This window comes from Doryrhamphus excisus, chromosome 11, assembly GCF_030265055.1.
Source record: "Doryrhamphus excisus isolate RoL2022-K1 chromosome 11, RoL_Dexc_1.0, whole genome shotgun sequence".
Taxonomy (NCBI): domain Eukaryota; kingdom Metazoa; phylum Chordata; class Actinopteri; order Syngnathiformes; family Syngnathidae; genus Doryrhamphus; species Doryrhamphus excisus.
Genome location: NC_080476.1, coordinates 234561 through 249788, shown reverse-complemented (window position 1 = coordinate 249788; position 15228 = coordinate 234561).

The window sequence follows — 15228 nt, the reverse complement described above, 5'->3', positions numbered from 1 at the left end:
GAAACCTCACACACACTCAACAGGGGCCCCAGGAGCATCCAAAAATGGCATAAAATGTCAAATTTTTTCAGTTTTTTCAACTTGCCCAAAATGCACTTTTCTGTTAAAATAAACACGGGAAACCTCACACACACTCAACAGGGGCCCCAGGAGCATCCAGAAATGGCATAAAATGCCCAAATTTTAGGGCGTCAATTTTTGAAAAAAAAACGTAAGGGGTTAGTATGTCGTTTTTTTCAGTTTTTTCAACTTGCTCCAAATGCACTTTTCTGTTAAAATAAACACAGGAAACCTCACACACACTCAACAGGGGCCCCAGGAGCATCCAAAAATTGCATAAAATGCCCAAATTTTAGGGCGTCAATTTTTGAAAAAAAACGTAAGGGGTTAGTATGTCGTTTTTTTTAGTTTTTTCAACTTGCCCAAAATGCACTTTTCTGTTAAAATAAACACGGGAAACCTCACACACACTCAACAGGGGCCCCAGGAGCATCCAAAAATGGCATAAAATGCCCAAATTTTAGGGCGTCAATTTTTGAAAAAAAACGTAAGGGGTTAGTATGTCGTTTTTTTCAGTTTTTTCAACTTGCTCAAAATGCACTTTTCTGTTAAAATAAACACGGGAAACCTCACACACACTCAACAGGGGCCCCAGGAGCATCCAGAAATGGCATAAAATGCCCAAATTTTAGGGCGTCAATTTTTGAAAAAAAACGTAAGGGGTTAGTATGTCGTTTTTTTCAGTTTTTTCAACTTGCTCAAAATGCACTTTTCTGTTAAAATAAACACGGGAAACCTCACACACACTCAACAGGGGCCCCAGGAGCATCCAGAAATGGCATAAAATGCCAAAATTTTAGGGCGTCAATTTTTGAAAAAAAAACGTAAGGGGTTAGTATGTTGTTTTTTTCAGTTTTTTCAACTTGCTCAAAATGCACTTTTCTGTTAAAATAAACACAGGAAACCTCACACACACTCAACAGGGGCCCCAGGAGCATCCAAAAATGGCATAAAATGTCAAATTTTTTCAGTTTTTTCAACTTCCCAAAATGCACTTTTCTGTTAAAATAAACACGGGAAACCTCACACACACTCAACAGGGGCCCCAGGAGCATCCAAAAATGGCATAAAATGCCCAAATTTTAGGTCGTCAATTTTTGAAAAAAAACGTAAGGGGTTAGTATGTCGTTTTTTTCAGTTTTTTCAACTTGCCCAAAATGCACTTTTCTGTTAAAATAAACACGGGAAACCTCACACACACCCAACAGGGGCCCCAGGAGCATCCAGAAATGGCATAAAATGCCCAAATTTTAGGGCGTCAATTTTTGAAAAAAAACGTAAGGGGTTAGTATGTCGTTTTTTTCAGTTTTTTCAACTTGCTCCAAATGCACTTTTCTGTTAAAATAAACACAGGAAACCTCACACACACTCAACAGGGGCCCCAGGAGCATCCAAAAATTGCATAAAATGCCCAAATTTTAGGGCGTCAATTTTTGAAAAAAAACGTAAGGGGTTAGTATGTCGTTTTTTTCAGTTTTTTCAACTTGCTCAAAATGCACTTTTCTGTTAAAATAAACACGGGAAACCTCACACACACTCAACAGGGGCCCCAGGAGCATCCAGAAATGGCATAAAATGCCCAAATTTTAGGGCGTCAATTTTTGAAAAAAAACGTAAGGGGTTAGTATGTCGTTTTTTTTCAGTTTTTTGAACTTGCTCAAAATGCACTTTTCTGTTAAAATAAACACGGGAAACCTCACACACACTCAACAGGGGCCCCAGGAACATCCAGAAATGGCATAAAATGCCCAAATTTTAGGGCGTCAATTTTTGAAAAAAAACGTAAGGGGTTAGTATGTCGTTTTTTTCAGTTTTTTCAACTTGCTCAAAATGCACTTTTCTGTTAAAATAAACACGGGAAACCTCACACACACTCAACAGGGGCCCCAGGAGCATCCAGAAATGGCATAAAATGCCCAAATTTTAGGGCGTCAATTTTTGAAAAAAAACGTAAGGGGTTAGTATGTCGTTTTTTTCCGTTTTTTCAACTTGCTCAAAATGCACTTTTCTGTTAAAATAAACACGGGAAACCTCACACACACTCAACAGGGGCCCCAGGAGCATCCAGAAATGGCATAAAATGCCCAAATTTTAGGGCATCAATTTTTGAAAAAAAACGTAAGGGGTTAGTATGTCGTTTTTTTCATTTTTTTCAACTTGCTCAAAATGCACTTTTCTGTTAAAATAAACACGGGAAACCTCACACACACTCAACAGGGGCCCCAGGAGCATCCAAAAATGGCATAAAATGTCAAATTTTTTCAGTTTTTTCAACTTGCCCAAAATGCACTTTTCTGTTAAAATAAACACGGGAAACCTCACACACACTCAACAGGGGCCCCAGGAGCATCCAAAAATGGCATAAAATGCCCAAATTTTAGGGCGTCAATTTTTGAAAAAAAACGTAAGGGGTTAGTATGTCGTTTTTTTCAGTTTTTTCAACTTGCTCAAAATGCACTTTTCTGTTAAAATAAACACGGGAAACCTCACACACACTCAACAGGGGCCCCAGGAGCATCCAGAAATGGCATAAAATGCCAAAATTTTAGGGCGTCAATTTTTGAAAAAAAAACGTAAGGGGTTAGTATGTCATTTTTTTCAGTTTTTTCAACTTGCTCAAAATGCACTTTTCTGTTAAAATAAACACAGGAAACCTCACACACACTCAACAGGGGCCCCAGGAGCATCCAAAAATGGCATAAAATGTCAAATTTTTTCAGTTTTTTCAACTTGCCCAAAATGCACTTTTCTGTTAAAATAAACACGGGAAACCTCACACACACTCAACAGGGGCCCCAGGAGCATCCAAAAATGGCATAAAATGCCCAAATTTTAGGGCGTCAATTTTTGAAAAAAAACGTAAGGGGTTAGTATGTCGTTTTTTTCAGTTTTTTCAACTTGCTCCAAATGCACTTTTCTGTTAAAATAAACACAGGAAACCTCACACACACTCAACAGGGGCCCCAGGAGCATCCAAAAATTGCATAAAATGCCCAAATTTTAGGGCGTCAATTTTTGAAAAAAAACGTAAAGGGGTTAGTATGTCGTTTTTTTCAGTTTTTTCAACTTGCCCAAAATGCACTTTTCTGTTAAAATAAACACGGGAAACCTCACACACACACTCAACAGGGGCCCCAGGAGCATCCAGAAATGGCATAAAATGCCCAAATTTTAGGGCGTCAATTTTTGAAAAAAAACGTAAGGGGTTAGTATGTCGTTTTTTTCAGTTTTTTCAACTTGCTCAAAATGCACTTTTCTGTTAAAATAAACACGGGAAACCTCACACACACTCAACAGGGGCCCCAGGAGCATCCAAAAATGGCATAAAATGTCAAATTTTTTCAGTTTTTTCAACTTGCCCAAAATGCACTTTTCTGTTAAAATAAACACGGGAAACCTCACACACACTCAACAGGGGCCCCAGGAGCATCCAAAAATGGCATAAAATGCCCAAATTTTAGGGCGTCAATTTTTGAAAAAAAACGTAAGGGGTTAGTATGTCGTTTTTTCAGTTTTTTCAACTTGCTCCAAATGCACTTTTCTGTTAAAATAAACACAGGAAACCTCACACACACTCAACAGGGGCCCCAGGAGCATCCAAAAATTGCATAAAATGCCCAAATTTTAGGGCGTCAATTTTTGAAAAAAAACGTAAGGGGTTAGTATGTCGTTTTTTTCAGTTTTTTCAACTTGCCCAAAATGCACTTTTCTGTTAAAATAAACACGGGAAACCTCACACACACTCAACAGGGGCCCCAGGAGCATCCAAAAATGGCATAAAATGTCAAATTTTTTCAGTTTTTTCAACTTGCCCAAAATGCACTTTTCTGTTAAAATAAACACGGGAAACCTCACACACACTCAACAGGGGCCCCAGGAGCATCCAAAAATGGCATAAAATGCCAAAATTTTAGGGCGTCAATTTTTGAAAAAAAACGTAAGGGGTTAGTATGTCGTTTTTTTCAGTGTGTTTTCAACTTGCTGAAAATGCACTTTTCTGTTAAAATAAACACGGGAAACCTCACACACACTCAACAGGGGCCCCAGGAGCATCCAAAAATGGCATAAAATGCCAAACTTTTAGGGCGTCAATTTTTGAAAAAAAACATAAGGGGTTAGTATGTCGTTTTTTTTTTTCAGTTTTTTCAACTTGCTCAAAATGCACTTTTCTGTTAAAATAAACACGGGAAACCTCACACACACTCAGCAGGGGCCCCAGGAGCATCCAAAAATGGCATAAAATGCCAAAATTTTAGGGCGTCAATTTTTGAAAAAAAAACGTAAGGGGTTAGTATGTCGTTTTTTTCAGTTTTTTCAACTTGCTCAAAATGCACTTTTCTGTTAAAATAATCACGGGAAACCTCACACACACTCAACAGGGGCCCCAGGAGCATCCAAAAATGGCATAAAATGCCAAACTTTTAGGGCGTCAATTTTTGAAAAAAAACGTAAGGGGTTAGTATGTCGTTTTTTTCAGTTTTTTCAACTTGCTCAAAATGCACTTTTCTGTTAAAATAAACACGGGAAACCTCACACACACTCAACAGGGGCCCCAGGAGCATCCAAAAATGGCATAAAATGCCAAAATTTTTCATTTTTTTCAACTTGCTCAAAATGCACTTTTCTGTTAAAATAAACACGGGAAACCTCACACACACTCAACAGGGGCCCCAGGAGCATCCAGAAATGGCATAAAATGCCCAAATTTTAGGGCGTCAATTTTTGAAAAAAAACGTAAGGGGTTAGTATGTCGTTTTTTTCAGTTTTTTCAACTTGCTCAAAATGCACTTTTCTGTTAAAATAATCACGGGAAACCTCACACACACTCAACAGGGGCCCCAGGAGCATCCAAAAATGGCATAAAATGCCAAAATTTTAGGGCGTCAATTTTTGAAAAAAAACGTAAGGGGTTAGTATGTCGTTTTTTTTTTCAGTTTTTTCAACTTGCTCAAAATGCACTTTTCTGTTAAAATAAACACGGGAAACCTCACACACACTCAACAGGGGCCCCAGGAGCATCCAAAAATGGCATAAAATGCCAAAATTTTAAGGCGTCAATTTTTGAAAAAAAACGTAAGGGGTTAGTCTGTCGTTTTTTTCAGTGTTTTCAACTTGCTCAAAATGCGCTTTTCTGTTAAAATAAACACGGGAAACCTCACACACACTCAACAGGGGCCCCAGGAGCATCCAAAAATGGCATAAAATGCCAAACTTTTAGGGCGTCAATTTTTGAAAAAAAACATAAGGGGTTAGTATGTCGGTTTTTTTTTTTCAGTTTTTTCAACTTGCTCAAAATGCACTTTTCTGTTAAAATAAACACGGGAAACCTCACACACACTCAACAGGGGCCCCAGGAGCATCCAAAAATGGCATAAAATGCCAAAATTTTAGGGCGTCAATTTTTGAAAAAAAACGTAAGGGGTTAGTATGTCGTTTTTTTCAGTGTTTTCATCTTGCTCAAAATGCACTTTTCTGTTAAAATAAACACGGGAAACCTCACACACACTCAACAGGGGCCCCAGGAGCATCCAAAAATGGCATAAAATGCCAAAATTTTAGGGCGTCAATTTTTGAAAAAAAACGTAAGGGGTTAGTATGTCGTTTTTTTCAGTTTTTTCAACTTGCTCAAAATGCACTTTTCTGTTAAAATAAACACGGGAAACCTCACACACACTCAACAGGGGCCCCAGGAGCATCCAAAAATGGCATAAAATGTCAAATTGTTTCAGTTTTTTCAACTTGCCCAAAATGCACTTTTCTGTTAAAATAAACACGGGAAACCTCACACACACTCAACAGGGGCCCCAGGAGCATCCAAAAATGGCATAAAATCCCCAAATTTTAGGGCGTCAATTTTTGAAAAAAAACGTAAGGGGTTAGTATGTCGTTTTTTTCAGTTTTTTCAACTTGCTCAAAATGCACTTTTCTGTTAAAATAAACAAGGGAAACCTCACACACACTCAACAGGGGCCCCAGGAGCATCCAGAAATGGCATAAAATCCCCAAATTTTAGGGCGTCAATTTTTGAAAAAAAAACGTAAGGGGTTAGTATGTCGTTTTTTTTTTTTCAGTTTTTTCAACTTGCTCAAAATGCACTTTTCTGTTAAAATAAACACGGGAAACCTCACACACACTCAACAGGGGCCCCAGGAGCATCCAAAAATGGCATAAAATGCCAAAATTTTAGGGCGTCAATTTTTTGAAAAAAAACGTAAGGGGTTAGTATGTCGTTTTTTTCAGTGTTTTCAACTTGCTCAAAATGCACTTTTCTGTTAAAATAATCACGGGAAACCTCACACACACTCAACAGGGGCCCCAGGAGCATCCAAAAATGGCATAAAATGCCAAACTTTTAGGGCGTCAATTTTTGAAAAAAAACGTAAGGGGTTAGTATGTCGTTTTTTTTTTTCATTTTTTTCAACTTGCTCAAAATGCACTTTTCTGTTAAAATAAACACGGGAAACCTCACACACACTCAACAGGGGCCCCAGGAGCATCCAAAAATGGCATAAAATGTCAAATTGTTTCAGTTTTTTCAACTTGCCCAAAATGCACTTTTCTGTTAAAATAAACACGGGAAACCTCACACACACTCAACAGGGGCCCCAGGAGCATCCAAAAATGGCATAAAATCCCCAAATTTTAGGGCGTCAATTTTTGAAAAAAAACGTAAGGGGTTAGTATGTCGTTTTTTTCAGTTTTTTCAACTTGCTCAAAATGCACTTTTCTGTTAAAATAAACACGGGAAACCTCACACACACTCAACAGGGGCCCCAGGAGCATCCAGAAATGGCATAAAATCCCCAAATTTTAGGGCGTCAATTTTTGAAAAAAAAACGTAAGGGGTTAGTATGTCGTTTTTTTTTTTCATTTTTTTCAACTTGCTCAAAATGCACTTTTCTGTTAAAATAAACACGGGAAACCTCACACACACTCAACAGGGGCCCCAGGAGCATCCAAAAATGGCATAAAATGTCAAATTGTTTCAGTTTTTTCAACTTGCCCAAAATGCACTTTTCTGTTAAAATAAACACGGGAAACCTCACACACACTCAACAGGGGCCCCAGGAGCATCCAAAAATGGCATAAAATCCCCAAATTTTAGGGCGTCAATTTTTGAAAAAAAACGTAAGGGGTTAGTATGTCGTTTTTTTCAGTTTTTTCAACTTGCTCAAAATGCACTTTTCTGTTAAAATAAACACGGGAAACCTCACACACACTCAACAGGGGCCCCAGGAGCATCCAGAAATGGCATAAAATCCCCAAATTTTAGGGCGTCAATTTTTGAAAAAAAACGTAAGGGGTTAGTATGTCGTTTTTTTTTTTTCAGTTTTTTCAACTTGCTCAAAACGCACTTTTCTGTTAAAATAAACACGGGAAACCTCACACACACTCAACAGGGGCCCCAGGAGCATCCAAAAATGGCATAAAATGCCAAAATTTTAGGGCGTCAATTTTTTGAAAAAAAACGTAAGGGGTTAGTATGTCGTTTTTTTCAGTGTTTTCAACTTGCTCAAAATGCACTTTTCTGTTAAAATAATCACGGGAAACCTCACACACACTCAACAGGGGCCCCAGGAGCATCCAAAAATGGCATAAAATCCCCAAATTTTAGGGCGTCAATTTTTGAAAAAAAACGTAAGGGGTTAGTATGTCGTTTTTTTCAGTTTTTTCAACTTGCTCAAAATGCACTTTTCTGTTAAAATAAACACGGGAAACCTCACACACACTCAACAGGGGCCCCAGGAGCATCCAGAAATGGCATAAAATCCCCAAATTTTAGGGCGTCAATTTTTGAAAAAAAAACGTAAGGGGTTAGTATGTCGTTTTTTTTTTTTCAGTTTTTTCAACTTGCTCAAAATGCACTTTTCTGTTAAAATAAACACGGGAAACCTCACACACACTCAACAGGGGCCCCAGGAGCATCCAAAAATGGCATAAAATGCCAAAATTTTAGGGCGTCAATTTTTTGAAAAAAAACGTAAGGGGTTAGTATGTCGTTTTTTTCAGTTTTTTCAACTTGCTCAAAATGCACTTTTCTGTTAAAATAAACACGGGAAACCTCACACACACTCAACAGGGGCCCCAGGAGCATCCAGAAATGGCATAAAATCCCCAAATTTTAGGGCGTCAATTTTTGAACAAAAAACGTAAGGGGTTAGTATGTCGTTTTTTTTTTTTCAGTTTTTTCAACTTGCTCAAAATGCACTTTTCTGTTAAAATAAACACGGGAAACCTCACACACACTCAACAGGGGCCCCAGGAGCATCCAAAAATGGCATAAAATGCCCAAATTTTAGGGCGTCAATTTTTGAAAAAAAACGTAAGGGGTTAGTATGTCGTTTTTTTTTTTCATTTTTTTCAACGTGCTCAAAATGCACTTTTCTGTTAAAATAAACACGGGAAACCTCACACACACTCAACAGGGGCCCCAGGAGCATCCAAAAATGGCATAAAATGTCAAATTGTTTCAGTTTTTTCAACTTGCCCAAAATGCACTTTTCTGTTAAAATAAACACGGGAAACCTCACACACACTCAACAGGGGCCCCAGGAGCATCCAAAAATGGCATAAAATCCCCAAATTTTAGGGCGTCAATTTTTGAAAAAAAACGTAAGGGGTTAGTATGTCGTTTTTTTCAGTTTTTTCAACTTGCTCAAAATGCACTTTTCTGTTAAAATAAACACGGGAAACCTCACACACACTCAACAGGGGCCCCAGGAGCATCCAGAAATGGCATAAAATCCCCAAATTTTAGGGCGTCAATTTTTGAAAAAAAAACGTAAGGGGTTAGTATGTCGTTTTTTTTTTTTCAGTTTTTTCAACTTGCTCAAAATGCACTTTTCTGTTAAAATAAACACGGGAAACCTCACACACACTCAACAGGGGCCCCAGGAGCATCCAAAAATGGCATAAAATGCCAAAATTTTAGGGCGTCAATTTTTTGAAAAAAAACGTAAGGGGTTAGTATGTCGTTTTTTTCAGTGTTTTCAACTTGCTCAAAATGCACTTTTCTGTTAAAATAATCACGGGAAACCTCACACACACTCAACAGGGGCCCCAGGAGCATCCAAAAATGGCATAAAATGCCAAACTTTTAGGGCGTCAATTTTTGAAAAAAAACGTAAGGGGTTAGTATGTCGTTTTTTTTTTTCATTTTTTTCAACTTGCTCAAAATGCACTTTTCTGTTAAAATAAACACGGGAAACCTCACACACACTCAACAGGGGCCCCAGGAGCATCCAAAAATGGCATAAAATGTCAAATTGTTTCAGTTTTTTCAACTTGCCCAAAATGCACTTTTCTGTTAAAATAAACACGGGAAACCTCACACACACTCAACAGGGGCCCCAGGAGCATCCAAAAATGGCATAAAATCCCCAAATTTTAGGGCGTCAATTTTTGAAAAAAAACGTAAGGGGTTAGTATGTCGTTTTTTTCAGTTTTTTCAACTTGCTCAAAATGCACTTTTCTGTTAAAATAAACACGGGAAACCTCACACACACTCAACAGGGGCCCCAGGAGCATCCAGAAATGGCATAAAATCCCCAAATTTTAGGGCGTCAATTTTTGAAAAAAAAACGTAAGGGGTTAGTATGTCGTTTTTTTTTTTCATTTTTTTCAACTTGCTCAAAATGCACTTTTCTGTTAAAATAAACACGGGAAACCTCACACACACTCAACAGGGGCCCCAGGAGCATCCAAAAATGGCATAAAATGTCAAATTGTTTCAGTTTTTTCAACTTGCCCAAAATGCACTTTTCTGTTAAAATAAACACGGGAAACCTCACACACACTCAACAGGGGCCCCAGGAGCATCCAAAAATGGCATAAAATCCCCAAATTTTAGGGCGTCAATTTTTGAAAAAAAACGTAAGGGGTTAGTATGTCGTTTTTTTCAGTTTTTTCAACTTGCTCAAAATGCACTTTTCTGTTAAAATAAACACGGGAAACCTCACACACACTCAACAGGGGCCCCAGGAGCATCCAGAAATGGCATAAAATCCCCAAATTTTAGGGCGTCAATTTTTGAAAAAAAACGTAAGGGGTTAGTATGTCGTTTTTTTTTTTTCAGTTTTTTCAACTTGCTCAAAATGCACTTTTCTGTTAAAATAAACACGGGAAACCTCACACACACTCAACAGGGGCCCCAGGAGCATCCAAAAATGGCATAAAATGCCAAAATTTTAGGGCGTCAATTTTTTGAAAAAAAACGTAAGGGGTTAGTATGTCGTTTTTTTCAGTGTTTTCAACTTGCTCAAAATGCACTTTTCTGTTAAAATAATCACGGGAAACCTCACACACACTCAACAGGGGCCCCAGGAGCATCCAAAAATGGCATAAAATCCCCAAATTTTAGGGCGTCAATTTTTGAAAAAAAACGTAAGGGGTTAGTATGTCGTTTTTTTCAGTTTTTTCAACTTGCTCAAAATGCACTTTTCTGTTAAAATAAACACGGGAAACCTCACACACACTCAACAGGGGCCCCAGGAGCATCCAGAAATGGCATAAAATCCCCAAATTTTAGGGCGTCAATTTTTGAAAAAAAAACGTAAGGGGTTAGTATGTCGTTTTTTTTTTTTCAGTTTTTTCAACTTGCTCAAAATGCACTTTTCTGTTAAAATAAACACGGGAAACCTCACACACACTCAACAGGGGCCCCAGGAGCATCCAAAAATGGCATAAAATGCCAAAATTTTAGGGCGTCAATTTTTTGAAAAAAAACGTAAGGGGTTAGTATGTCGTTTTTTTCAGTTTTTTCAACTTGCTCAAAATGCACTTTTCTGTTAAAATAAACACGGGAAACCTCACACACACTCAACAGGGGCCCCAGGAGCATCCAGAAATGGCATAAAATCCCCAAATTTTAGGGCGTCAATTTTTGAACAAAAAACGTAAGGGGTTAGTATGTCGTTTTTTTTTTTTCAGTTTTTTCAACTTGCTCAAAATGCACTTTTCTGTTAAAATAAACACGGGAAACCTCACACACACTCAACAGGGGCCCCAGGAGCATCCAAAAATGGCATAAAATGCCAAAATTTTAGGGCGTCAATTTTTTGAAAAAAAACGTAAGGGGTTAGTATGTCGTTTTTTTCAGTGTTTTCAACTTGCTCAAAATGCACTTTTCTGTTAAAATAATCACGGGAAACCTCACACACACTCAACAGGGGCCCCAGGAGCATCCAAAAATGGCATAAAATGCCAAACTTTTAGGGCGTCAATTTTTGAAAAAAAACGTAAGGGGTTAGTATGTCGTTTTTTTTTTTCATTTTTTTCAACGTGCTCAAAATGCACTTTTCTGTTAAAATAAACACGGGAAACCTCACACACACTCAACAGGGGCCCCAGGAGCATCCAAAAATGGCATAAAATGTCAAATTGTTTCAGTTTTTTCAACTTGCCCAAAATGCACTTTTCTGTTAAAATAAACACGGGAAACCTCACACACACTCAACAGGGGCCCCAGGAGCATCCAAAAATGGCATAAAATCCCCAAATTTTAGGGCGTCAATTTTTGAAAAAAAACGTAAGGGGTTAGTATGTCGTTTTTTTCAGTTTTTTCAACTTGCTCAAAATGCACTTTTCTGTTAAAATAAACACGGGAAACCTCACACACACTCAACAGGGGCCCCAGGAGCATCCAGAAATGGCATAAAATCCCCAAATTTTAGGGCGTCAATTTTTGAAAAAAAAACGTAAGGGGTTAGTATGTCGTTTTTTTTTTTTCAGTTTTTTCAACTTGCTCAAAATGCACTTTTCTGTTAAAATAAACACGGGAAACCTCACACACACTCAACAGGGGCCCCAGGAGCATCCAGAAATGGCATAAAATGCCCAAATTTTAGAGAAGGTTATGGAGGAGATGATTGCAAAGTGGAATGTCTACCATGTCCTTCCTTTGTGTTCATTACAAAACTAGCTTATGGGGGTGACGGCAGCGGGGGGGGGCGTGGCACACCTGTTGTTATGCCCACATGGGTCCGGTCTGGACTGATCTGTGGATTATTGCTTATCCACATCCAAAGGTCAAATCTGCCCCCCCCCCCCCCCCCCCCCCCGGCTTGCTGTGAGAGTTGGCTGACTTTGTGTTTGTCTGCAGAATTTCTGACAAGGCTGTGAGAGACCCACAACGGGAGTCACCCCCCCCCCTTTTTTTTTGACCAGCAGTGAAAGCAAATCCTCGTCTGTATTCCATCATGGCTGCAAAGGACACGGAGAAGCAGGAAAGGACGTGTGCAAGAATCCACAATCATTACTGAGAACGTTCAAAGAGGCGGACCAGGTCTGGTTTGGCAAAACCCGACTGACTCCACAACGAGCCTTCAACTTCTTACAACCGAGCCAGGAGCAGAGTTCAAGCTGCCTGCTGGAGGAGGCTCCTGTTTGTGGAGAAACAGTGAGGACGTCCAACCTTTCTATTGTCTTCTACGTCTTCCAAACATTCACATTCATACCTATGGACAATTTGGTCTCCGCGCTAACCACCCTCCATGTCTGCCTTCTGCAAGTCCACATGATACTTTGGTTCCCACAAGTTGTTCCTCTTCCAGACCAAGGAGCCAAGAAGAAACACCAACATTGTTGGTGAGCAAGACCATCACGGAGACTTTGGAGTCCATCTTCCTTGCTGATAAGGCCTCCCTCTGGTCCTCCGTGTCGGTGTATTTATTATTCAGGCGGCGTTCCTCACCGTCTTTACCGCCGCTGCAGCGTTCCCAGTCATCCCCGCCACAGATTTATAATTCATCACGAGCCTATAAATCTTTGATTGTTTTTAGAGCACCGTTGGGGATCTACAATTCAATATTCTGTAGCCTTGCAAGATCATTCCGTCAGACTTTACTTTTTATTGATTGCAGGTCACAATTTGGGGCCATTTTGTAGGTCAGAAGTGGCGGCTCATCTTTTTGCATGTTGGAGGTGATGATTGACACACGGGGGTCCTCGCCAGGCAACAATCAGCACCTGAGTCATCACAGGAAGTCACATGATCTTTTGGAGCGTGAAGATGATGCTAAGGTGGGCTCTTCGTGACAGCGTCAGTGCATTATGTAAGTGTTGATTAAAGGAAGCATACAGCAAATATAACCACCAAAGTTATGGATAATATGGATATATAATATCCATAAGACAAAAAGCAGCCATAGCATAGCATAGCATAGCATAGCATAGCATAGCATAGCAGGGATGACCTTGGCTGTAATTTCCAGTTAAGTGTTGTGCTGACATTAGCATAAAGTCCAGTGTGATCAATAGAGCATAACTAAACATTTGTTGTCCAATTAAAGACCTTCTAAACGAGCTGCTGCTCTTTCTGTTGCAGCTGCGTCAGCAACCCCGTTTGGGCCTAAATGACGTGCAGGCGGCCGCTAACGAGCTAGCCCAACGTAAACATCAACACACGGGAAAAGTCATAAAAGGGGCGCTTCATACACTCGGTAGTAGTTTGGGAACGTTTGCAAAATCCGTAGTCGGATGTTTGACATTGTCAAGGTTGAAGGACTTCACCGTTTCAGGAACCAAATATTTGGATCATCTACACGACCTACTGTACACAGTGTACAGTACTTGTACAGTACGTGTATACAAGTTTCACTGCTGTTTCTACTGTATGTGCATCTACTGTACAATCTACTGTATAATCTACTGTATGTGCATCTACTGTATAATCTACTGTATAATCTACTGTATAATCTACTGTACAATCTACTGTATAATCTACTGTATAATCTACTGTACAATCTACTGTATAATCTACTGTATAATCTACTGTACAATCTACTGTATAATCTACTGTACAATCTACTGTATGTGCATCTACTGTATAATCTACTGTATAATCTACTGTACAATCTACTGTATAATCTACTGTACAATCTACTGTACAATCTACTGTATAATCTACTGTACAATCTACTGTATAATCTACTGTATGTGCATCTACTGTATAATCTACTGTACAATCTACTGTATAATCTACTGTATGTGCATCTACTGTATAATCTACTGTACAATCTACTGTATAATCTACTGTACAATCTACTGTATAATCTACTGTATGTGCATCTACTGTACAATCTACTGTATAATCTACTGTACAATCTACTGTATAATCTACTGTACAATCTACTGTATAATCTACTATATAATCTACTGTACAATCTACTGTATAATCTACTGTATGTGCATCTACTGTACAATCTACTGTATAATCTACTGTACAATCTACTGTATGTGCATCTACTGTATAATCTACTGTATAATCTACTGTACAATCTACTGTATAATCTACTGTATGTGCATCTACTGTATAATCTACTGTACAATCTACTGTATAATCTACTGTACAATCTACTGTATAATCTACTGTATGTGCATCTACTGTACAATCTACTGTATAATCTACTGTACAATCTACTGTATAATCTACTGTACAATCTACTGTATAATCTACTGTATGTGCATCTACTGTATAATCTACTGTATAATCTACTGTACAATCTACTGTATAATCTACTGTATGTGCATCTACTGTACAATCTACTGTATAATCTACTGTACAATCTACTGTATAATCTACTGTATGTGCATCTACTGTATAATCTACTGTACAATCTACTGTATAATCTACTGTATAATCTACTGTACAATCTACTGTATAATCTACTGTATGTACATCTACTATATAATCTACTGTACAATCTACTGTATAATCTACTGTACAATCTACTGTATAATCTACTGTATAATCTACTATATAATCTACTGTATGTACATGCATACTTATTTTATTAGCGAGGGACCTTCCAGTTTAACTGCTAGATTTCCCAGTGATCATCTTTAATCTTTAATCTTTAATCTTTAATCTTTAATCTTTGATTGACTTATTTCTTTATTCCCATGCAGTTATGGATTCCCTTAAAAGTGCTGTCAGCATCGAGTGAAACATGAAATATTCATATTTTTTGGATCATATTTTTTCCATCTATGTGGATGAAATGTATGTGTTCAGGAATTCTTGGTGTGTTGGGGCCCTTTTCCCAAACAAAGATGGTAAATAGACGAGATGAACGCAGCCTGGCGTTGGCGTCCAGTCGGAGAAGAGAGAAGCGACAGCAGTAAATCCGTGGCGAGTAAAGCACTGGAACACGCTCATTACACTTTGGA